Genomic DNA, 26,949 nt, shown 5'->3' with positions numbered 1-26,949 from the left:
AACACAAAATTCTGAGAAACACAAGGACACAGTGTCAGGTAAGGAAATTTTTCATGATCTCCTATGAAACATTTAAACTGAAATAAAGTATGATCCATTAACCTTACATCAGAGCTTACACTTTCTCTAAGATCTAGACCATTGGCAACTTGCCCTTTGTAGAAAGCAGCACAAAATATTAGAAAGACAACCTACAGTGGGACTTTTGGCAAGTCACTTAACTTGTTTGAGCCTATTTTACCACATCGAAATGAGATAACAATTCCTATAAGCAAAAATAGCTAAGAATTAAGCTATTTTATATGAAGGTACTGTCACATCATAAATACTAATAAAAGAGGGCCATCATTGTTTACTATTGTTATGATTGTTATTGATCTGAATTTCATTTTGAGATAATTTAAGCATTGTACCATTTCTTACCCAATATCAGTTCATCACAGAAAAAATAATGTTCATTGTCGGGAGTCCTTGTTTTGATTTAATAACTAATAGGTAGTCTAGTCTGTTTTCTATCAAAATATCATAATAAGCATAACAAGATTGGTCAGATCATTCATGAGCTATCAAATTACTTTATGTTCCATAAAGTTGCTATACTTGCTTAAGTGTTTTATTTTTTAATCTGAAGATAGCTACAGTTTCTCTTGCTGATCCTTTATAATGAGAATAAAGGATTGCCTTTTTTATTTGATAGGTGAAATTAGATTCATCATCCTGACTTACATTAATATATAAAGCCATAATTTGTACTAAACCATTACACAATGTGTTGAAAAATGTCTTCCTAAAATACTGGAGTATAAATTCTCTAACAAGAAGGGAATATATCTTATCCAAACTAAAGACATGGACATGCCAAGGCAACTAGAGTAAACAAGTGGCTGAAGAGGGTAATTACCTAAACAATTAAACTTGTTATTTAAATTGACGACATTTTTCCTCTTATCTAAACTAATAAAAGGGTAATATGCTAATTAGACCAGACATCTTCCTGACGTCATTCTGGACAAAGCCACAGTAGTGGGGGCCGAGGCAGAGGCGGTTAGGGGCAATCAGGCCAGCAGGGGAGCAGTTAAGGGGCAATCAGGCCAGCAGGGGAGCAGTTAAGGGGCAATCAGGCCAGCAGGGGAGAGTGGTTAGGGGCAATCAGGCCAGCAGGGGAGAGCGGTTAGGGGAGATCAGGCTGGCAGGCAGATTGGTTAGGGGCATCAGGCAGGCAGGCAGAGGGGTTAGAGATGATCGGGCAGGCAGGCAGAGGGGTTAGGGGCGATCAGGCAAGAAGGCAGGTAAGCGGTTAGGAGCCAGTGGTCCTGGATTGCGAGAGGGATGTCGGACATCCCCCAAGCGGTCCCTGAATGAAGAGGGTGCAGGCCAGGCTGAGGAATACCCCACTCCCATGCACGATTTAGTGCACCAGGCCTCTAGTTTTAGTATATAAAACTGTATTCTTAAAATGATATTGCCATATTATGCATGTGAATATTTTATAATGTACTATAATTTAAAATAATTATTTTTCAATATTAAAACTATGGCACTATCCCACATACTATATCTGCATAAAATTATAAATTTTGGATAAATACCCAGAGATGTTTGCTCTCCTCTATGGAAAAATATCAATGTTGGAAATATCAAAGAAATTAAACAGATATTTCTTTTTTCATATGGATGTTTTATATCTTTTAGATGAGAAGTTCTGTATTATTTGACTAAACATATAAACTCAAAAGTAAAGGTAAATTTTCTTATTTAATGTCACAAAAGTAAATTGGAAAAAACAGCCTCAATATCAAGTTAACTAAAAGTTTCAACTTGTGCACTAACACACACACACACACACACACACACACACACACACGTATAGAGAGTGTGTGTGTATATATATATATATATATATATATATATATATATATATATATATGTGTGTATATATATGTGTGTGTGTGTGTGTGTGTGTGTGTGTGTGTGTGTGTATATATATATATATATATATATATATATATATATATATATTCCTTTCTGTTCCCACTTCAATTGCACTTAAACTACTCAAGTATAGGTTTATATTTCCTCTTGTTTAGTTACTAAGACTTCCTGCCTCAGTCTTTTCCTCCGTTTCCCCAGCCAGTCCAGACCTGACATGGGTCACAAGGTCATTTGTCTTACAGCCCAGTTATTCTCATGAACAATCTTGCCAAAACCATCAAATGCTTTTACTGCCTACTAAATACATTCCAGATATTATAGCTTTGTAATTTTGACCCAGAATGTCTTTCTTTCCTTATCTCTTACTATTTCCTAAAGCAGTTCTTTCCAAAGTCTGTTCCTCCAACACTGGTTAGATATACTTCAAAAAAAGAACATGACTTGGGAAGAATTGCATGCTACCTCTCCTGGCATTCCCTAATATAATAAACACAGAAAGAAATTAATAAATTCTATAGTAAATAAACTTATTTCTTTTCTTTATTAGCATTTTCTTTCTTACCTGACTTCAAAACTAACACACTTAGTGAAAACTAACACAGTCTCTCTCCCTCTCTCTCTTCAAAAATTCTGCAGAGAGAGGAAACCAAGATGGCGGCATAGGTAAACACCTAAACTGCTGCCTCGCACAACAATTTCAAAACTACAACTAAAAGACAAAATGGACATCATGCAGAACCACAGGAAGGCTGGCTGAGTGGAAATTCTACAACTAGAAGGAAAGAGAAAAAGCACACTGAGACTTACAGGAGCTATGGAAGGCAGAGGTACGGAGGCCCACGCCCGGAGAGGGCTGGCAACTGAGTACGCGGCAGGCTTTCTCAATCAGGAGGGAGACAAAAGCTCCCGACTGCTCTGCACTCCAGTTCTGGGCTAGACTCTGGGGACCCAGACTCATAGGGGGTGAAACTGGACTGTCTGGCAGCAGGCGAAACTCGAGGGCGGCTTTCTCTCAGAGGTGCTTGCTGCGATTGCCGTGGGACACTGAGAACCAGGGGCCTCTTAGGGCAGGGCTGACGGGAAACCATCACTCTTTGCCCCGCCCTGTGATCCTACCCCACGAAGCCATAGCTGTTTGCTCCGCCATGAGACTCCGCCCCAACCAAGCTGAGCGCAGAGGTTTTTGCATATGAATGGCCTGGTCCTCTGAATTTTAAACTTACCTAACAAACTGCAGCTGAATCAGTGAGACCCAGAACATCCAAAAGAAGGCCCAAGGCCCCGCAGCAGCTTGCATTGCTTCACAGCTGGGCCTCATCTGGGCACCTCCAAAACTCAAACAAAGAAGAGGAATCTGCAGATCTCTCCATAGTTCCTGCTGGGTGGCCTCAGGCAGAGGCTAAATTAGCACCTCCTTGGAGATCCAAGAGCCAGTGTACCCAGGGATAAGAGTGGGACCATCCAGATTACAACTCCTCAGATTCATAAGGGACACACTCAGGGGGCAGACTCAGTGAGCACCAAAGCCACTCTGAAGCAAGTCTTGTCTCATAAGGGTGTCTCCAGCACAGAAGTTCTCCCATTGTAGACACAGCTGATCCTCACAGCCGATTTGCCTGGAGGTCAATTCCCCCCAGTGATACCAACAACAGTCAAGGCTTAACTACAACAAGACTATGCACACAGCCCAAAAAGGGGTGCACCAAGAGTGTCCACCTCAGATAATTGGGGAGGCTGAGCCACTGGGCCCTATAGGACACCTAGCACACAAAGCCACTCTATCAACTCAGTGAAGCAGCCAAAATGCAGAGACAAAGAAACAGGTCACAAATGAAAGAAATGGAGGAAAGCAAATGACTGGATATAGAGTTCAAAACCACGGTTATAAGGTTTTTCAAGAATTTTCTAGAAAAGGCCGATAAATTTAGTGAGACCCTCGAGGATATGAAAAAGGACCAACTAGAAATTAAGCATACACTGACTGAAATAAAAAATAATATACAGAGATCCAACAGCAGACTAGAGGATCGCAAGAATCAAGTCATAGATTTGAAATACAAAGAAGCAAAAAACACCCAACCAGAAAAGCAAAAAGAAAAAATAATCCAAAAATATGAAGATAGTGTAGGGAGCCTCTGGGACAACTTCAAGAGTACCAACATCCGAATTATGGGGGTGTCAGAAGAAGAGAGAGAGCAAGATACTGAAAACCTATTTGAAGAAATAATGACAGAAAACTTCCCCCACCTGGTGAAAGAAATAGACTTACAAGTCCAGGAAGCGCAGAGAACCCCAAACAAAAGGAATCCAAAGAGGACCACACCAAGACACATCGTAATTAAAATGCCAAGAGCAAAAGACAAGGAGAGAATCTTAAAAGCAGCAAGAGAAAAACAGTTAGTTACCTACAAGGGAGCACCCATACGACTGTCAGCTGATTTCTCAACAGAAACTATGCAGGCCAGACAGGAGTGGCAAGAAATATTCAAAGTGATGAATAGCAAGAACCTAGAACCAAGATTAATCTACCCAGCAAAGTTATCATTCAGAATTGAAGGTCAGATAAAGAGCTTCACAGATAAGAAAAAGCTAAAGGAGTTCATCACCACCAAACCAGTATTATATGAAATGCTGAAAAGTATCCTTTAAGAAGAGGAAGAAGAAAAAAAAGGTAAAGATAAAAATTATGAACAACAAATACACATCTATCAACAAGTGAATCTAGAAATCTAGTGAATAAAAAATCTGATGAACAGAATAAACTGGTGAATATAATAGAATCAGGGGCATAGAAAGGGAGTGGACTGACAATACTCAGTGGGAAAGGGGTGTGGGGGGTGCGGGAAGAGACTGGACAAAAATCGTACACCTATGGATGAGGACAGTGTGGGGGGTGTAAGGGCAGAGGGTGGGGTGGGAACCGGATGGAGGGGAGCTATGGAAGGAAAAAAGAGGAACAATTGTAATAATCTGAACAATAAAGATTTATTTTTTAAAAAATGTGTTCTGCAGACACCCTTTGGGAAATTCTGTTCTTAAATTTTCCCTGTGCACCAGGCAAATGGAACACCTGTCTATCCTTTGATTACACTTGTGCTTTGATACTGAGTCATTTCCATGTTTTTTCCTCCATCTACAACACCTTTGCTTCTACTTTCTGCCTAGTGATTTGTGCATTTATCTAATTTTGCTACATTGGAATATTTTTGAGGACCAGGTTACATCTACTTAACTTTATATGATCTTCAGAATGTCATATATACTGCAGAAATGTTCCTATTTATAATCTTAATGAAAGCACAATCAGAGCTTACATGGCGAAGGCCATTGGGAGAAAAGACAAGAATTAATGGACTCTGGGACATGTATGTCTGGGGGAAGACAGAGTGTTTTTAGCATTTTGTAGGCAGAAGAATATTGCTTATATCTGTGATGGGGGATATAAGAACACTCAAGTGGTGCTTCTTTGCTTGCAACATAGAGAAAGAAGATGCAAAACTAACAAAACAAAAAAAACTACAACAGACAGCAGAACTCTTCAATAGGAGACACTATTTCGAAAAGGTGGAAATCTTAAAGAAATAATTTCCAGATTCTCAACTTCTGTACTTACTCTGTCTAAAACATAATTTGCCTGTGTAGCCACTGAAGTTCAAGTTCTCTTTTCCCCCTTCCCTTTCAGACTCACCAGTTTGCCTTGCAACAGAAAAAAATCACAGCCCTCTTATGGCTTATTGCTTCCTATGATATACTGATAAATCTTCAACATCAGTCAAGAGCAACTTTACTATCACCTTAATCAAGGCATTGTAATCAACCCTCCCATCCATCCATAGAATTTGACATTTTACTTTAAATAATTATATATGAAAATTTGTAATATGTTTATATTGTTTTGATCAATTGTATGTTAATATTTATAATGCTAACTCAAGGCAGGAAAGGAGTTTAATACTTAAAGCCTTTGGTTATATGAAAAAAAACTTCAATTTGTAAATCATTTTTGTTACAGAGAAGTATGATGTGGTGATTAATAAAAACCTTTCAAGCATACAAGTATATTACATTAGGATAAAATTTGTTGCAGAAAGTGGAATGAAAGCACAAGTTCAAGGAGAAAAAAGAACAGTATAAAATTTTCAACTATTACATTAGGTCTTATATATACATATATAATATATACATATACACACATATATGCCTATGTATTTTAATAGATAATGGTTATCAAACTACTTATGTTTTTGTATTGCTTTGAACACATTTAAAAGAGTGATGGAAAATTTTATTTCTTAATGTCAATATTTATAGTACACTGGTAATGACATATTTTCTAACTATTTTAAAAGGTTTTTGTAAAGTTACAAATGTCTATTTAAAAATGTGTAATGAGTAGTTTTTAAAGTGTTGTTTTAGAGGTACATGGGCAAAAAAGAGACCATAGGCTTAAGGCTAAAAGGAAGAGGTTTGAAGCTACTAGCTACTACTGCCTCCTTCCACTTCTGACACCTAACCCTCCTCCTTTGCCTGTCTCCTCCACCACCTGGTGGTTAGGCCAAGCCAAGGGTTTCATTTTCTGGTAAGAATCAAAGACCAGGAACCTTAAATTACTCAAGAACAATCACATGTGTATGTCACCCTGTCCCCACCCTCGAAAGAGCCACATTCGTGGAGCTAGAGGAAACAGCAGGAAATATAGGCCCCAAGGAAGTAGCAGCAAGGACACTGACCAATGGGGGAGGTCTGTCAAGGCCCATGTACAACATGGGAAAGAGTACAAAGCATTTTGAGTGAAGACTACAGCAACCACTTCAGAAGATGAACAGCCCTAAAGACATTGCTGTGTCTAGATTGAGCCACTCCAATCAAGGCCTGAAAGATTAAGAAGGTGGCTGTGTAGATGGGACTTTGTGAGGAGAGAGATACTTAGTTGGTTCAGTGATCAAGAGTGGGGCTCTGACCCAGAGAACAGGATGATGTGGCCCTGAGGCCAGTGACTATGTTCCTTGACTCTTGTCCTCTCAGGATAAAGACCTCCATGGTTGGGTTGCATGGGCCACACAATTTTTGTTCTGAAAATCCCCTCAGAATCCCTTTCCCTCTATCCTCTTTAAACCTTGGTTGCAGGAGTCAAAATTACACAGAGGGCTAAGAAAATGTTTACTCAATTAAGATTTAATTGAGGAAAAAAATAGTTTGAGGTGCTAAAATTTTTTATGTTGATTGTCCACATGAATCAAATTCTGAAAAGAATTACTTGACCTTCCACTTAACTTACATGTGCAGGTCAGACTGCCTGTACCGGAGGGACAAACACCAGGCCAAAACATGTTCAAGGCCATGTGCAGACCACAGGGTTGCATATTCAGGCCTGTCAAGGGCTATGATCCAAGTTTAGTATCATTAACATGTGTTGGTAACAATGTTTTTCTCCCTAACTCACATACAAATACATATATTATCAATTACTTGCCAAGATGCAAATTCATTTAAGATAAATTTTATTTTGTTGTACAAAATAGCCAAGGAATTAAGCTTTTTAAATTTATTTCTAAACAAAGGAAAGTTCTCTTGGATAAAGCTTTGTCCATACATAGGAATTGTGTGCTATGACTTGAAGAAAGGAGCACAACCCTGGACGCAGATGACCTCTATTTCAACCCAACTATACCATGTACTATGTGTGTTACCTTAGCCCCCCAGGTACCTCCTCCTTAAAATGAGGTCGTGTCTGCCTCAACAGCTTGTTAAATAAGAATACAGAGGCAAAACTGGAGTCCTTGTTAATTTTCTTTCTTTTTGATACTTGAAAGGTATTATCACAACGTTAAGTGCTTAGATTTGAATAAGTCTCCACTTGAGAGCAAAAGAACAATGAAAAGAAATGGAAAAATAAAAAAAATAAGGACATTTTTGTGGATTCAGCAACAAGATCAACATTAGAAAAAAGCCAAAGCCTGCAAATTATATGAATCTAGGCTAATTGTTCAGGAGCCTTTTCTGGTTGCTGTGACTGCTTAGAAACTTAAATCACTTTCATTCATGAATATGAAATCAAATACATCTAATTTAGCCTAAGTTGATCTCTCAACATAAATAAACAAGTCATATAATGAGTCACATAAGAATACTAAATTTTTAAATGAATACCAAGAGGATGATTTTATTTTAAGGGGCTAGTTTCATTTTTTAGAAAGCAACTAAAGAGCCCTGGTCAGTCTGGCTCAATGGACAGAGCATTGGCCCCTGGACTGTAGGGTCACCAGTTCAATTCCAATCAAGGGCACGTACCTTGGTTGCAGGCTCGATTCCCGGCCCAGGTCTTCCCGGTCCAGGTCGGTGCACGTTCAATCGATGAGTCTTTCCCATATCGATGTTGCTCTCTCTCTGTCTTTCCCCCTTCCTTAAAAAAAAAAAAAAAGGAATTAAAGATATAAAAATGCCAGTGGAAAATATTTAGGATAATAATAATAATAATAGTGATAGTGATATTTAGCTAAAACTAAAAAACACTTATGTTGCCCTGCCAGTGTGACTCAGTGGTTGAGTGTCAACCTACAAACCAGGTGGTCATGGTTTGATTCCAGTCAGGGTACATGCCCGGGTTGTGGGCTCAGTCCCCAGTGTGGGGCATGTAGGAGGCAGCTGATCAATGGTTCTCTTTGATCATTAATATTTCTCTTTTTCTCACCCTCTCCCTTCCTCTCTGAAATCAATAAAAATATATATTTTAAAAATGCTATGTTCTAAGTACTGAATGTTAAATATGTTAAGGGCATTGGTGGGGAGATTTTACATATACTACTTTCTCACAACAACTCCACAATATAGGTATTATTATTATAGCTCAGTTGTGTTGTTATTATTATTATTGTTTCCACTGTGAGAATAAAGAGCACGGGGCCCAAAAATTCCCCCCGACTAGAATGGGGAAAGGAACTAGAAAACAATCCAAAATTCAGCTCACTTAATCACTAGCCAGTAATATTACTAGAACTACTCTGTGAGTCCTGAGGAAACTGGAAATAAAAAGTAACCTGCCAAAGGAATTTTTCCTTCTGATTCTGTTCTCACTCCATGTCCCCATGGTGCTGATATAAGCTCAGATCCTTTGTTAGAGCCAAGAAAAGGAGCATATTCTGCTTAAATCAAGTTTTTTTTAGTATAAATTTAGAGATGTGATGAGTCAAGTCCTGGCTTTATTATTATTGTTGCTGTTGTTATGGTTATTTCCATCTCTAAATGTATGGTACTTTTCTCAGGAATAGTATCCTGTTTAAGAAAGTGAATTCTTTTTGCTGTAAGCAAAAAAATCATTTCTAATTCTTGCCTAGGATGTCAATATGGTCATCAGATGTTCAGTGACACTGAAAATTCAGTTTGCATGACTATCAATTTTGACACTAGTGTCTGGAAGCCTTCTCTAACTTGTAACACCATTCATGGTCTCAAGTTCTTATACACTCACACTGTCATAGAAAGGCAGTTGGTTTGCCTAAAGGAATAAAAAGAAAGCCGAACACAATATAACCTCTGTTTCAAGGAATCAATTTAAATCTAATAGGAAAATTGCATAGCAATGGTAATAACAAAAGCAACAACCAAATTAGCATTATTTAATGTCATAAACACTATTCGGACTGGGCCTAAAATTTCTAGACGTCTTTATGTTGGAGCCACCCCAGACTCAAAATTCTTTTTTGCTATGGAGCAAATGTTGGTGCCTATTATGCATCAGTGATGAACTGAGCACCAGATTCAAGTGGATAATTAGCAACCAGACACAGTCTCCAACCTCCTGGAGCTTATGGCCTACATCTGTTCACACCATGGAGACTGAATTCTGTCAGAGCAAGACCAAGAGGTGATGGACAGTGGTAAGATGATGGAGGGAGATGGTAGAAATGAGAACAGAAAAAAAAACAGTGAGAGTTAGAAAAAAACAGTGAGAGTGACATGATGAAAGTGAGAAAGAATGGTGCCCCCAAAGACTTAGGGAATGCCCAGCACTGCCCTATTCATTGATCTGAGAGCACCTTCCTTGTCACCTTTTTATAACACCCAATCTTTCATTATTACCACAATCTTTATGAGGAGCCTAACTTTATATTCTTGGATTAATATTTATAGTTTCTAAGGCAAATAGTAAGTTCCCATATTTTATTATATTACATTTCTTTTTCATTAAAACTAACATGCTACAGAGTTCAGGATCTAACAGTGAGGTGATAAAAAGTGAAAAACTAAATGTCAGCTGCTTATGAGGTCATAATAGCTTAATGACTGATACTGCACCAACAATGTGTGTAGATACAATATGCACAACATACATATATTTTAATTAACTTTATATTATCTGAACTGTATTTTAGAAAATTACTATAAATAGGAATAAACAAAAATTAATTTTTGTCTTTCTATAGAAATCATTTATTTCTAAAATAAACAGGTTTTTACTATTAACTATATGTATATATTATGTGGAATGCACAATTCTATATATTATAAACCTCATATATTTAAGAGAAAAATGCTATGCTAAATTAGAAAATAACATTTTTAGCCATTACATGACTATGTCATTTAATTCACTGAAATTTTCAAACATCTTTGTTGTTAAAAAATAATTATTTTAACATACAATATAGCATAATATTTCCTGTAATTATTAATTAGAAAAATAATTTTGATGTTATTTTTAAAGGTAACTACATGGTATCCCCCCAAAAAAATGAAATGTATTTTAATAAACACTGCTTTTATCATTATATTTAAAGTGTGTATACATTTTTGTGGTGATACCCTATATTTTGTGAAAACAATGTTAAATCTCTGTATCAGTCAAAAATTTTACATGGTTTGCTTTAACATTAATTATGAAAAGCATGACCAAAACAATATATTTTATACAAAGGAAGTTAACTACAGCATAGACTCAGTATCTCTGGTGTTATAGCAAAGATGATTTAATGGGATCACTTAGTAATGAATAACTTAGTAAAATCAGCACTGGATATTCAATCGTGAATAAAATAGACATGATCCTTGGCATATTCAAGAGTGTAGCCTACTGAGAGGAATAGTAATATCTAGAATAGATCTATTTGGGCATTACAGAAAGAACAGAAATTATTATTTGAGAATGATTTGAATTCCAAACTCTAGGCCAGTGATGGTGAACCTCTGACATGCGTGTCAGTGCCATTTCTGATGAAACATTTATGTTATTTAAACTATAAATATCGCGAAATAATGTTTTTTCCTCAAAGTGACACACTACCAGAGTTATGCTCAGTTTTTTGGCGAAGTTTGACACACCAAGCTCAAAAGGTTGCCCATCACTGCTCTAGGCTATTCACAGTTTATGAAACATTTCACATAAGATTGAACTTGGTACTATATCCTAAGTTAGCATGAAGTTGGTATTACTCCAAACCTAGTTCGGTACTTATATTTTTCTAAGATGCCATTGGTTATAAGACATATTATTTTTTATGTTCTGCGAAAATGAAAAAAATACTGCCAATTAAAGATGGCATATCCTTGTTTGCAAGACACATCCCCTTTTCAGAAGTAGTAAAGTATGAAAAAATGTGCATCTTAAAATCAGTGAAACCCAATAAAGAAAATCTCACTTAAATCTCCCTTTGGTCTTATCTAGCCTGTTCATCATTAATGCTTCCCCACTTTTCTAAGCTGGTTTATGTCTCATTTCCAGTGTCAGAATAATAACTTCCTTGAAACAAGTCTTCTTTACTAAATTCTGAATAGTCTATCCCCTTTCTTGCAATAGATAAACATAGTCACTTCAGAGTGGACTGTTTTATAAGGTAATGCTGGGGTGACTAATAGAAAGAAAAGAAAATGAGTAACTTGCCTGGTACTCAAGAATGCTAGAACATGTTGCATGAAGTAAAGGGAGGAAGAGCGGGAAATAGAAGCTTCCCGGGAGCTCACATCTCTACAAGGCTCTGCGCTGACCATGATATTGTGCTGACCATGAGTAAAGTTCCTGTCTTCGAATTTCCAAGACCTTCCTATCCTCCAATCTACCACCAACTAAAGACCGCAGGTATGTCCAAAGGGACCTGCTTGTCCAAAGGTACAATAACCATTACAAATCCAGCACATTCCTGAGAAACTGCTGGAAGAGTAAGTAAAACATAGGTCAATTCCCCAGATTTACTGGCCCCCAAGGAAATATATTTCGAGCTTGAAATGGCTTTTTTATCCCTGTATACATTTTATTTCCAATTCTGTTTTGTTTTTGTACTGAAAGAACCCCTTTTATGTTGAACGTTACCAGAAGTCTCTCTCACTGAACAGGCATTGGGGGCTTTGTTACATGCACTCTGACACAAGCGGACACTGTCCTGTCCACAACAGAACAGGGCATTGATATTTCTGACTAACCACTCCAAGTCTACTAACGAGTGGAATAATCCTCATAGTTCAACATGTGGGGCACACCGGCTGTAGGAGTTTTGATTCTTTAGGTAGAACTTGCTGATATTCTAATGACACTTCATTAAAGAAAGAGAAAAGGTGGGGGGCACATTGAATTACAGAAAGTTCACTTCCAGCACCTACCCAGATACACGTGTAAAATGCTAGTGAGAGGGAAATACGGCTCACCAGGAACGGATGTTGCCTCTGAATTCTTTCAGTTCTGTTCTCACATCAAGAAAACTAATCATTAGGGATTAAAACCTACACTGTTTTATTTTTAGCTCAATTGAGGAGAAACCTGTTATTTCTTCCACTCCCTGAATGACACAGAAAATATTCTCTTAAAGTCTAACAATATGAATAATTCTGCTGGTTTTTCCAATTTGGGGGAAATGTCTATATTTTATTGTAAATGATAAATTATGAGTCACAGATGTAAAGAAATTTTTTTCTATTTCTAAAATTCCACTTTGGTTACAGGTAAGACCAAGGACAGCCTACTTCAACATGCAGTGGTGGGAAATGGTCCTGAGAAGATTCTGGCAGAGGTGGGGTTGGGCCCATTTCTATATGTTTCACTGTAGTGGGTGGTGGTAGGGGATGCTCTGGGCCTGGGGAGAGAGTCAGCAGGAACCAAACTACATGAAATGGGTTTCTCAACAAAAAAGGAGAGAGCTGACACTAGAAGGGAGCTGGGCAGACACTACTTCATTTTTTAAAAATTAAAATTTATTGGGATGGCATTGGTGAATAAGATTTTATAGGTTTAAAATGTAGATTTCTATAAACATAATCTGTATATTGCATTGTGTTCCCACACCCAAAGTCAAATAATCTTCCGTCACCATATATTTGCCCCCGTACCCTTTACTAACTCCCCCACCGCTAATGTCACTTTTAAACCATAAACTCTAGGTCCAGATATAGGAATGAAGCATCCCGTGATATGACACCGACAAGCAACGTGATGGATTTGAATGCCTCAAATATCAAGAACATCATTTAGAAGGAAAGTGTACTAGACTGTGAACCAGAAGACATGCTGCAGTGCAGTTCTTGGGAAGGCTCAGAGAAGCCTCTTAATCTCTGCAAATTTAAGCCATTCCCATAACACACTGTCCAAGTTTAAAATAAGAAAAATTATCACTGCCCCTCCCTGCTGCCAGGAGATATGGGGAATTGTTTGAGAGTACTCTGTAGTTTTTTAAATAATATTTATTTTTCCACTTAAAAAAGCAATACTCATTGTAGAAGATTTTTTAAAAATCAGGACAAAGATACCAAAGCAATTAAAAACTACCCTACTGCCTGGCTGGTGTGGCTCAGTAGTTGAGCATCGACCTATAAACCAAGCGATCACAGTTCGATTCCCGGTCAGGGCACATGCCTGTGTTGTGGGCTCAATCCCCAATGTGGGGAGTGCAGGAGGCAGCCGATCAATAATTCTCTCTCATCATTGATGTTTCTATCTCTCTATTCCTCTCTGAAATCAATAATAAAAATATATTTTAAAAAACTACCCTGTAAACCTACTATTCTGACATGACTTTTTATGTATTCTTTAATGCTGTTTCCACAATTTGTATTTCAATGGTATAAAATTAGACATGGCTCTGTACACTCCCTCTGACACTTCACATTGTGAGTGTTGATTTCAAGCACTAGCACAGCAATTTAAAATTGAGTGACATATTATGATAGACTGCACATTATGGTAGGGTAACAAAGAATGATCTTCAATATACTTTCATCAAATATCTCTCTACAAAGTAGGCAACGCAAATTCCTCTGATGTGGTGACCAGGCAGCAGTCACAGAAGCAGTGGTTTCCTGATGTTGGTGCTCTTCCCCCAAAAAATACTAAAACTGCAGGGCACACAGAGGGTCATCAGGGATGGACGCAGGACCCGCTAAATCTGCACAGCCCTATACATGCACAATATAGACAGGACAATCATCTGTGTATTCTAAAAAGCTTAATCATCTGTGTATTCTAAGTGAAAACTCTAGAGCCAGCACCCCACACAACATCTACCTGCTCACCCACCAAGCATTACCGTGAAGTGGGGGTGTACACCACCACCAGGTATCTAGTCCAATAGACTCTATCCCAGTTGCCTGGCTAGAGCCACCTATTCCTACTATACCTCTCTGACAAAATGTTTTGTGTAGTGTTAAGCTTAGAAAGACAGGACAAAGGACCAGAAATCTACTGGTTTGAAAATAAAACTTTTTAGTCACTTTGGGGACATCTTTACATTTTCCGTAGGTGGTAGGTCCTAGAAAAGCAGTCTAGAAATAAGGTAGAATATCATATTTTTATTTGTTTTTACAAAATAATGTAGGCTTCTCCCTAAAATTCAGGAGAACAGTCTATGGTCTGTTTGCACCTGGCTATGACAACTGCCCATTCAAAAAAAAAAAAACAAACCTAGCTTTCTCCCCACGTGTGACAGCAAAGTGGATGCTTCTATGTGAGAATGTAACAGTGGTAGAAAACTTAATACCTCTAGCTCTTATGTCTCCCTTGACCTATTGTTATAATTCTACATTTCTATGTTACCAGTTTGAGTTGGGCAGGTGTGTGTAACCTGCCCTCTTGGGCTGGAACTTTATTTAATTTTTACTGTGACCATTCATGAAAGCTTCATGGCAGGATTTGGAATGGGAACTTAAGGCTCAGTCTTCACCAAATAGTTGGGTGACTTTAAGCAAGTGACTGAATGTCTCTGAGCCTCAGTTTCCTCATGTGAAAATGGAGTAAAACAATGTCAAACCTTCCTATGTTACAGTTATTTGAGGCTCCAGTGGGATAATGTTTATCTAAATGTTTACTCACTATAATGCTAATGTAATCATAACTTCCATTCTTAAACCCTTGAATGGCTCCTCTCTCATTTTAGAATCAGGTCCAAAATACTGTTGGAGCCCATTATCCTGACTCATTCCTATCCAGCCTCATCTCCTGTACCTCTCTGTCGGCACTCAACATTCCAGGCACACTAGCCCATCTCACTGAGTCATTTCCTTTTCAAATATATAATGGGGGACAGGGGGAGGGTCAAATTGACTATCTTTTCAAAACATCTGCTACCTCAAGGCAAGGTCTCCCGAAGCTTGCCTCCAAAATGTCCTTTTAGGGTCTGAATCACAACTGCCAAGTCTGCATGCTTTCTGTGGATATTGAGAAATATCCTTTGAATACCAAAAGCGTAATATTAATATCAGTGATCTGGTATTATGACTTTATGTCTGGCCTTCAAAGAAGATCATTTACTCATTTCAAAACTGTTTATAAATCAACAGGTGTTGTGCCCTGTTTAGCTAATTCACAGTGGAGTCAACAGCAGACGGATGAACAGCTTGGCATCTGGCTTTGGCCCTACTGCAGAACTGCCAAGAGAAGCCCAAGCTTCCTGCATCACCTGCCTTTTCTAAGGCTTCTGTTGTCATACAAATGGCTCATTTTTTTTGGCTCTAGCAACGCTTGAAATTGGCTGTCTGGTGTTACAGAATGCCTGACCCTGACCAGGGGGCAAATGTCAAGCCATGCCAGAATGCACAGCTTGGTTTCCAAATGACTAGGAAAATTCACTTCTTAGGAAAAGGGCATCATGCTGGCTTGTTGCCAAGAACTATGGAAAATTATTTCATACTTAATTAAAAATTTCACTTTGCTGCCTGCTAGTCAGCCATTGTGATACTGAAATTATAGAATGGCACCCCCTTCTTTTATCTTTTCTCCTACCTTTAGTCACTGAATTGATCAAAAACTTGAGTGGAAACATAAAGTATTCAATGTAGTCTGATTTTGCGATGAATTTGTCTTATGTTGGATTCCCTAGAAGCAGAGCTTGAAATGGATGTTCTTGAGCAAGTATAACCTATTGAGGTAGTGCTTTAGAGAAACTAAAGGAAGCAGGCAGGGCAGGGGAAGAAGCTGGGCAATGATGGCACTCCAGGAGAATTCTGGTCTGAGACCACAGGGAGTCTGGGAGCATGAACTGAACCTCAAAGATTGTGTCAACAAGAGGCTTTCACCCTTCCATGTCAGCCAGTCATTGACCTATGGGCTTCCCAGGCCATTTCAGGCCCATGTCCAGAAAAGTGCAGCACTGAGCTCTGAGCAGCCAACACCTACAGCATCTGGGGATGGGTACACGAGCCTCATAAAGGAATCTGGGCAAAAACTGTACCTACTTCACTGGTCTATTATACTCATCCCATAAATCATTGCCATCATAATCTTATATAAACCTATATAATAAAAGCATAATATGTAAATTGACCAAACAGTGGAACGACTGGTCACTATAATGTGCACTGACCACCAGGGGGCAGATCCTCATTGCAGGAGCTGCCCCATGGTGGTCAGTGTGCTCCCACAGGACTCAGCCAGAAGCTGGGCTCACGGCTGGCGAGCGCAGCGGCAGTGGCGAGAGCCTCTCCCGCCTCCACTGCAGGCGGGGCGGTAAGGAGTGAGCGATCCCGGACTGCGAGAAGGATTATGACTGATGGGGGGATCGGGCCTAAGCCAGCAGGTGGACATCCCCCAAGGGTTCATGGACTGTGAGAGGAGGGCACAGGCCGGGCTGAGGGACTGCCCCCCCCCCTCCAGTGCACAAATCTCGTGCACTGGGTCTCTAGTTATTATAATATTGTTATAATCACTGTGTTTTCTAAGGAAGCCTATCTACAAGTAAGAACTATCTTTAAGTCCCAAACTCGGCCCCATACCTATTACAATTTTATAAAGATAACAAGAAACTGAGAATTTGGAAAAGATGTAATTTGCTTTTGGCCCATCAAATTATAGATAGCTGATCACTGTCAATAGGAAATTCATAGAAAACAAGGGATGTGTTCCTGACCCATGTGGCTCCATGGTTGAGCATTGGCCTATAACCCAGGAGGTTGGGATTCAATTCCCAGTCAGAGCACATGCCCAGGTTGCAGGCTCAATCCCCAGTAAGGGGCATTCAGGAGGCAACTGATCAATGATTCTCTCTCATCATTGATGTTTTTATCTCTCCCTCTTCCTTCCTCTCTGGAATCAATAAAATACATTTTAAAAAATAAAATAATAACACAAGGGATGTGTAACAGGTGTTTTTTTTGTAAAGGACTCTACTTCTATTCCACTATTGTTATTGCAAAGGATTATTCTAAGAACACAAATAATTTAGAAGCTAAATTTTTTTTCAAGACTCATAACTTATACAAAATAATGATTTATCTCACCAGTTAGAATTCAATAAAACTCATCTTTATTTCACTGGAGCTAGTCCAGAATTGCAGTCCTGAATGCAAACTACAGTGTACTAGATGGCATTTTACTGAAAAAGAGTTGTATTATTAAAGTCCAATGATTTAGATAGTTATTCAATTCCTGTTACCCCTGTCTGTTTTTGTTTTGTTTAAGTTCTCAAACACGCACTGGTGACTGTTTCCAATGTTCTCATATCTAAATACTCAGGAGTATTTTTCCTCTATTTTGCCAGAACTTTTTCAAGCTTAAATAGACATTTTGGGTTTTACTTGGCATCTAACACTCCATTTTATCCTGAAGAGAACATGAGGGCACTAACTGGCCAGACCTAAAAAACCCGAGCTGCAGGTGAGCACATTTGCAGCCAATCCTGACACTATATCAGTGCCCTCGGCAATAATGCAGACATAGTAAAGCACTGCAGACCACCCATACGTGAATAAATCAACAGCTTAACCTGGGACCCTAAACTATCAAGGAGTAGAGCAATTGTCCACATACCCTAACCCTCCATAGTGTGCTAGAAGTCAGAGAGAGCTTTACCTCAAGATAATGAAGCTTGAATTTCAGTGCCCTTCCCTTGCTTGCTCCTATCTGTAGGGAGGATCCCTACAGTGTTTTCACATGTTCATCTCTTTTTTTTTTAATTTTGCAGAAGCCATATAGTTAACATTTCTTTTTCTTATAGAGGAACTCAAAAATTATAAATTTCATGTCCTATAAAACTTGGATTTGTTTACCCCCTGCCATGCCAAGACCCCATTTTTCTACTTATGTAGAAAAATGGGAGGTGATGAGTGGAACTGATTCTTTTGTCACCTGAGACCCACATATCTTCGGAGGCAGAAGATTCAGAGCCTGCTTTCATCCATTCATCATCTCTATGACTAAAATCTTTCTTTAGCAATGATGAGCTGATGGAGATACCCTGCAAGGCACTAGGATGTGCAAACTTCATGGTCTCTTTTGGTTTCCTGCCCTACTTGCCACACAATTCTTAAATGATAGTCAGGTAAGGGGCTCCGAAGCATGTATCCGAGGATACAAGACTGTCTCTTTATTAATGTGTCTGTGGCACCTGAGCCTGCATATGCCATTTAAAATTAAAAGGCCACAGCATTTCAGAGCCAATCATAAGGTTGCCAATTAAGGTATCATTTGTCTTTGCATAAAAATCATTTGGGGCTGTTTTTCTTCTATCCCCAGACTCTTATTTACTATAAATTTCCAGCAGGCAGTATGGACAACAGCTGCTCAACCTATTTGAAAATCATCCAGCTCCAACACAGATTCATTTGCAATTGGACGCTAAGTAAATACTCATTGATGCTATGGGATGATTTGGGAAAGATGTTCATTAAAGGTATTTGACGGGGATCAAATCTTTATGAAAACACTTCTGAGCCAGGTACCTTTCCCAGTGTCATGACTAGACCCTTTCACTGGATGTGGAAATCCCAAGTATTTAAACCAGCTCCATGGATTATACAATGCCTCTGAAATCTTAGTCCATTCACAGCATTAGAAAATATGCTGTCAAGTCTGAGAAGAGCTAAACAATACCTTCTCCTCTACCTGGGAAATAAGGACTAATTCTATTCAAAGGAGATCACTCACTAGTACACACTCCTCAGCTCTTGACTGGATATCCTCATTTAATATTCTTAACAAACATATTTCCAGTATTTTAGAACAGGGAGACATACACTGAGACTTAGAACAATAAAATGACTTTAAAACAGTTGTCCTTTCCAGTTGGGTAATGCTTGTTTTCATTAAAAAAATAATGCCAAGTACTTTGTTTCCTTCCTACTATCTTGAGTTGATAGACCTGAAGATCCCAAACAAATTTGTTCTGCCCTATCTCTGCTCACTGGGGAAAGCTTGGATTTCATCTTGAGTAGAGGCAATATCCTATATAATAAGCTTGGATTTCATCATATAGTAGAGGCATTATCCTATATAATAAAAGGCTAATATGCAAATCAACCAAACGACAGAAAGACTGGTCACTATGACACACACTGACCACCAGGGGGCAAACGCTCAATGCAGGAGCTTCCCCCTGGTGGTCAGTGCACTCCCACAGGGGGAGCACCACTCAGCCAGAAGCTGGGCTCATGGCTGATGAGCGCAGCGGTGGTGTTGGGAGCCTCTCCTGCCTCCGCAGCAACACTCAGGATGTCCGACTGACGGCCTAAGCCATCAGTTAGATATCCTCCGAGGGCTCCTGGACTGCGAGAGGGTGCAGGCCGGGCTGAGGGACCCCCCCAAGTGCACGATTTTCGTGCACCAATTCTCTAGTAATTTTATAAAATCAAAGGAGGAAAAATCTGAATTCCTGCCCTCTTTGTTCTGCCTATTGTTTCTGTGGATAAGGAAGAGGTCTGGGTCTCTCCGCCTGCACACTCAAAGGAGGCCCCCTGGCCTTTCACTCCTGATCTTCTCTTTAAGGATCCCAGGGCCCTGGAGGCAGCTTGTCTCCAGACCATAGGTCTTATCCTCAGAATTTTGATGTCCAAATTAAAGTTACACATTGGGGGAGGGTGGGGGTGATAGCAAATCTGGCTGTTCATTGTTGTTAAGTGTGATCATCAAAAATAGTAGATTTATTGTCTATGACAACATATATAAAAACAGAAAATTAAGGGATTCTTTTTGGTCATATCTCCAGCTGACTTAAGCAGAGTAAATTAATTTTTCGTAGTCAGAGTGTTTATAGCAATCACCCTTCCTCAGGGAGGGAGCCCGCACATGTCAGTACTCCCACAGCTCAGCACAGGTCCATTTCGAAGGCAAGCTCCAGCTTAGCACTATAATCCAAACCACTTACTGCTGCAGAATGGCGGTTTGGTTCATGCTCTATCTGCGAGTCCAGAGACTCAAAAGAAATAACGGCCTCTTCCCCACGACTCAGAGCTCTGGACAGTGATACATACAGCAAACAGCACACAGAGGATGAGCAGTCAGAGTCACCAACAGGGTGCAAACAATACAGAACAAGGCAATAGGCACTTCATCCATAGTACTGAGAGCACCAAGTTGTACACCTCCCCAAAGCCTTCAGACCCACGTTAACTCATGTCCCACGGCAGATCCAGCAAAGAAAAGCCTGAGAGGAGTCAAATGTCTGAGGATTTTGAGGTGGCACTGGCACAGAGATAAAGAATATCCTCTATTTAAGTAGCTGATTTTGAGCTAACAGAGCCACTGAAATATCACAATGGGAAAGACATATCAACATTTCTTTTTTGAATCCCCAAATACTATTACTGGTCATATGACCTATACAGGATATTATTTATACTACAAGATATCAGTTAAATATGTACATATGTGAATAGTGTTTTTCATCTGCAAAGAGTGTCAAGTAACAATAGGAGTGATAATATCAGCTAGCATATACTAAGCACTTAGCATGTGATGGGGCATGGCCTAAGGGCTGTGTATCCTGTATAATAAAAGGCTAATATGCAAATTGTCCCCTTGACTGGGAGTTCGACCAGGGGGCAGGGCCAACCGGCCAACTGCCCAAGGCCCCTCCCCTGGCTGCCCCCCCCCATCAGGGGCGAGGTGGCCAGCCAACCTCCCACGTCCCCTCTCCCTGGCTGGCCCTGCCTGATTGTCCCATCCAGTCCAGCTGGCTGGACCCCACCCATGCACAAATTCGTGCACCGGGTCTCTAGTATTAATATGATCCTCATGACATTCCTATAAGGTAATAGATATACTACTGACCTTGTAATTAAAATACTGAGTTTATACCTCTACTCTCCCACTTGTATATGGTGTGACTTTATGTAAGTCTGTGTGACCTTGTGCAAGTCTCTGCATCTCTTAGTCCGTTTCCTCATATGAAAATTAAGAACCTCATTACCTGCCTTCCGTACCCCATATGATTATTGTGAGGATCAGAGACAATGATGGGAAAGCTTTCTATAAACTAATAAACTCACAAATAAAATTATTTTATGATCTATAGAATAAGGTGTATTTTTATTAAAGTGTTTATGTCTCTACTTGTAGTCACTGGCTATGCTGTGAAAAAAAAGTTTTAAATGCATCAGTGTTGTTAGTATATATGTCATAAAACTGTTTTAATATGGCCCATCAAAATGGAGAGAGGACATAATCTAGATAATACCTGTTAAGATTGCCATTAAGTGTGTAAAAGCTTCAACAAAAGCCAAGAAAGTTCTGTGAAAGCTGCAGGTGGTAAAATTATCAATTCCATCTAGGGTTTCTTTTAATAAGTCCCTTTTAAGATGGCTTTTTATTATATCTTAGAGCTATTTAAAAGGTGTTTTAATAAACACTTCTCTTTTATAGCTGCCAATCTATTTCATCAACTCCCTGTGTACCACAGAAGTTATCAACATCAACTTGCCATATCTTAAAAGTCTTCATTAACCAGAGCTAATTATTTGAGAGTTGGGCCTCTCTTTTCCACTTCATGTTCCTAATCAATAATTCTGCAGAGAGTTGCCTCACGGTATGGGGTTTTGTGGGCTGGGTATTTTTTTCTTCTATTTTGGGTCACACTAGGGCTACTTCTGTGAAATTCAATTAGAACCTTATAATAGTTCTCTGTAAATTTCATTACCTCAAAAACAAACGGTAAGATCTTGAAAGGAACCTACAACTGCTGGAGAGATTTATTAACACTTTGTCAGAAAATGTGTTTTTTGTCTTAGGCAGATCAATCACACCCACTTCAACTGGTAAGTCCCTCCACACTCAATGTGGAGAACACAGGCTCTCTCATGTCCTGAAAAAAATATGAAAAACACCCCAGTTCTTTACAGCCATAACATTATTGGAGAAAATTTCCACTTTCAACGTGAAAGAAAAAGTCACTTTTCATTTGGCCTAACAATTATCTAGAGACCATAAGTGAGTTAGGGGGAGCAAGGATTATTTTGGAGTAAAGAGCCGAGAGAGAGAGAAAATTCTGTAATTTTAACAAGATTTAAACCTCATTTACCATACTGTTTAACAGAAAGAGAAGGGGAGTCCAGCTCAGCAAATCAATGTAATTATGAGCGTATTATTAAAAAAAAAAAAAGCACACATGGGAAGCAAACTGATCAAAATTAGGTAATATCAGCAATTAAAATTTAACTCTGCATTCAGCAGCCTGCTATTTAATATTTTTGACTATGTACAAGAAGAAAAATAAAGAGACATTGATTTTTATTTAAGAAATGACTAAATTTTAAGATGTAAGTTTAAATAAACCAAGTAGCAATAACAGCAAATAAAAGACAAATCAAAACAAAACACACACACACACACACACACACACACACACACACTTCTATTTAACCAATATTCAACATGGTCTTTTATTGCCCCCAAACTCTAACAAGCTAATTCTACCTGAAATCACTGCAACATCCAACCATAAGTACTCCGAAGGAGTAAAACATTAAGACTGAAGGACAGCACCCTCAGGCTGGACATAATAATCTGTGTGGACAAGAAAAGAAGTTGATAAGGAGATCTGACATAATGGAGGGATTGTGAACTGAATACAGTCACCTTCAGAGAGTATTGGTATGGGGGAGCTACAAGTCATGATAAGAGACTTTGAACATCTGTTTTCACAGAAGTAAAGGCATCATTTTCAATACCCAGAGCTGGCTATGTAATTGTTAGTATATATACTTCCAATAACTCATTTGTGGTCTTTATTTCTGCTTTTTCTTCTTAAATTGCAAGCTATTAAAGACAGAAACACAGTGTCTGTTTCCATTATACCTAAATCCTTTACGGCACCTGGTTCAGCACTCTTGTGATGTTCTATAAAGTGCATTAAATTTCTTTGATGAACTGATTGGCTTACCAGTATGGCAAAAATTTTGTTAGTGTTTAAGCTGCAATAAAATCAGTAACAATCATGTCAATTTCTAGTCACTGAATGTATGACTCAACATTAAAAAAGTATCATTTTTACTAGCTGAAGAGTATTGCTTCTGACTGCCTCAGAGTCATGCAAATAATAAATGATTACACAATGATTTTCTCTTTAGTACTTTCTTACAATAAATATTAGGTAATGCTTTGTAGTTTACAAAGTGCTGCTCTGGGATATTATCTCATTTAATCTCGCTTAACCCTAGAATATTTTATTGAGCTTCTGTTCATTTCTCCAGTAACTTCTTTGTCTGTATCTCCACTCTATGTTAACCTTCATGTGGCAAGGAATTTACTTTAGGGAAAAAAAAACACTCAGAAATGTCTGCAATCACTGACTATAATTTACACTTTAGTGCCATCAGTTAATTTATACGTTGTCATCCACCTTGACCATGTGTACCAATTTGGCAAATAAAATTCAGTAAGAATTACCATCACAACTAAAAATATACATCTAAACTATCAGAAAAAAGTAAGACTGTAATGTCTTTGATGAATCTTTCCTTTTTCACAGGTTTTCATTCACAATGAGCCTCTTGACAAAATTTAGAATTATGAAATAATGACAGGTTTATTCTTTGTTATATTACTACTAGAGGCCCAGTGCAAGAAATTCGTGCACAGGTAGGGCCCCTAGCAGCTGCTGGCTGCTGGCCAGGACCTCCCTTCCCCCAGCTGCCTGCCGCTGCCGCCAGCCAGAGCCTCCCTTCCCAAGGTTGGCCGGCCAGCCCCACCCCCTGTTGAGAGGAAAATTTGCATATTAGGCTTTTATTATATTGTGTGTGTGTGTGTGTGTGTATGTGTGTGTGTGTATTTTAGAGGCCTGATGCACGAAATTCATGCACAAGTAGGCTTTCCTTCCCCCAGTTGCTAGTACGGCTTACTTCTGGCACCAGAGACCTGGGCTTCCTTCGCAGCCCCAGCTTCGTCCTGAAGGTCATCTGGAAGGACATCTGGTCAATTATCATATTATGCTTTTATTATTATAGGTTTTTGCCATAAAATTCCTGAACTCATCTTAAGAAAGCTAATCTACACTGAATAAAATTAACACTAAGATCGCCTTTTTGGACATATATGGCATAAATATCAGGTCCAAATAATAGAATTATAGGTTATCTCATCCAATGAAAAAGCATCAAAATTATTATATGATTATGACTTCCTAAATGTATGTCTCTCACCTGATCCCTCCCCTGGACTCCAGATGCTATAGCCAACTGCTAGCTTAACATATCCACTTAACATATCCAAGCATCTCAAATTTAATATAACCTAAATAGGCTTCTTGATTATTAACTTTTCCTAATTTTGTCCTCCCACTTTCTCAGTAAATGACACTATTCAGTTGCTCAAGCTAAAAACTTAGAATTCATCTTTGATTCCTCTTTCACTTATCCCCTCGTCAAATCCATCAGCAAGTTTTATCAGCTCTATATCCAAACCCAATTCAGATCCAATTATTTCCATCTTTTTCTCCTTGCTACTACCTTAGTCTAATGCACTAACCAAAGAGATAGGATCAGGGAAGAAATTAGGAAACAGATATTTTAAGATTTTAAGGAGTATGGGGCAATATAATATCACAAAAATCAAAGAAGAGGAGGGTGCAGGTAGGAAGCAATAATCTACATAAATACCTAAAGATGTCAAGAAAGAGGAAGACGGAGAAAATAAGTCTGTGATGCCTAAGAAGTCAAGGTAGAATTTAAAAGACTATATACACCAAAGGAATGCGTAAAGAAATATTTTAAGAAAGAGAAGGGAAATGATAAGAGCGGAATGTGATCTTAAAAAATCAGTCATTTTGAAGACATCTTCCAAAGTAGGAGGAATTACTGAGGAGCTGAGGAAGGAAGGGAAGGTTTGAACACTCACTTCAAAGACAACTACTACAACAACATAGGACGCGGAAATAAGTAATTTAGTTAGCCTTAATGTGAATTTGTGTTCTGGAGTTTCTAACAGCCTCATTTATAAATGGGGCAAACAGATAGATCCTCCAATCATTGAAACACTAGAGGCCCAGCGCGCGATTGAAATCGCACAAGGAGGCACCCCGTGGGGGGCCGGGACCCGTGCCTGACCCACGTAGCACAGGCTGCCACGTTGTGTCCACTGGGGTGGGGGGAGGCTCCTGTGTGTTGTGTCTCGGCCCCAGCCCCAGCCCCCCCTCCCCCCGCGGCAGCTGGGGCTGGGGGCGGCACGCAGTCCCCTCCCACCCATCTGCGCGCAGTCATATGACAAGTAACACAGACCTAGCATCCTAATTACATGGGACCTCTTCCCTTCCTTGGTAACTATTTGCATTGCTGTTTGGAAACGACGGCTACTCCAGCATCAAGGAGTGTCGGATAATGTCTAGCTAAAATAAAACACGATGAGAAAATTCCATGAATCAAAAAAGATGAACCTGAATACAAAGGGAAAGACATAAGCTGACCCAATGTAAAGCTCAATCTGCATTATATACAAAATAGTAACAAAGTTTTACTCATACTTAAGGGTTATTTGACTCATGGGATCTGCAGGGGGGAAGATAACTGCTTATTTTTCCGTAAAGTTAGAAGTGTTTTCCTCCTAACTTCAGCTGAGTGACTGCTGTGTGCTTGGCCTCGTCTGGGTGTTGGGGCCATGGAGCTGGGGTCAGCACACCGCGGGCTGAAAGGCGCCCAGACCAGCCAGCCAGAGCACAGCAGCACCACTTCCGGAATCAAAGACAGGCAGCTTGGCCAGGCTGGAGGGGCCAGCGAGAGAAGGCAAAACGCTGATTTTTAAAGGCTATGGTAAGTATGAGTTTTCAAGACAAAAGGAAAGGATATCCTGACCTCTCCTCATAAACCCTGGTTTCCCTATATAAGTGCTACTCAAATAAGGTCTGCAGACTGGGGCCAATGCACAAACTACTTCTGGTCCAAGATAAGTAAATAGAAAAAAATTAAAGCAAGCATTTGAAAATTTTGATATCAACTTGACAGAGTAATTATAAGTTTGTTAAATCTAGTAATATAAAGCCAGGATTTGTATTTTTTATCTATTTGTTTTTATCCCATTATGCTAGTAACTCACTTATATTTGTTTGTGTTTTTTTAAAGTACTGGTCTGTAATATACAGGAAATTTTGTTTTAAAAAACTGAGTGAAAAACATGTCCACACAAAAACCTGCACATGAATGTTTATAGCAGCTTTATTCATAATTGCCAAAATTTGGAAGCAACCAAGATGTCCTTTAGTAAGTGAATACATATGTAAATTATGGTACACACAGATAGTGAAATATTATTCAGTGCTAAAAATTATTGAGCCATGAAAAGACATGCAGGAAACTTAAATGCACATTAATAAGTGAAAGAAGCTTAATTTGAAAAGACTACCTACT

The sequence above is a fragment of the Cnephaeus nilssonii genome, assembly GCF_951640355.1.
Source record: "Cnephaeus nilssonii genome assembly, chromosome: 12".
Lineage (NCBI taxonomy): Eukaryota > Metazoa > Chordata > Mammalia > Chiroptera > Vespertilionidae > Cnephaeus > Cnephaeus nilssonii.
This window is presented reverse-complemented; position numbering follows the sequence as displayed.